Raw genomic sequence first — 524 nt, forward strand, 5'->3', positions numbered from 1 at the left:
AAAAAAAAAGAGGAATTAACCACTGCCAACTTCCAAGAGCTTTACAATCCGAAGTCTTTAAATCACGACTGGATGCCTTTAAAGGACCCTCAAGCTCAACCAGAATTTATCTACTTCATGCAGGAATTATTAGATTAAATTTGATGTTGTATATCTTACAAAGACTTCAGACAATGAGCATAATAGGTCCCTCCAGCTTTAAAATCTATTAATTCCAGCCTGTATGTGCTAGGAACTCTATTACATTTATAGCTAGCAAAGCCTATAGAAATATTATCACATTACTACAAAACATAGGCCAAAGAAGAAAGAGTTTAAATGTCAGAGAGTATCACAAAAGACTACTTCTTGCATGGTAAGAAAAAGACTCACTAATTTAAAAAAGAAAAAAAGTACTTTACAAAATTCACCTAGACCTACAGCCATTTCTCCTCATATTATTTCAAAGGTAACACAATTCTTTTAACAGCATTTCTTCATTAATGCTTAGTATCAATAACTATCATAAAATGTGTTTGCCTATT

Source organism: Meleagris gallopavo, chromosome 2 (assembly GCF_000146605.3).
Source record: "Meleagris gallopavo isolate NT-WF06-2002-E0010 breed Aviagen turkey brand Nicholas breeding stock chromosome 2, Turkey_5.1, whole genome shotgun sequence".
In the NCBI taxonomy this organism is placed as follows: Eukaryota; Metazoa; Chordata; class Aves; order Galliformes; family Phasianidae; genus Meleagris; species Meleagris gallopavo.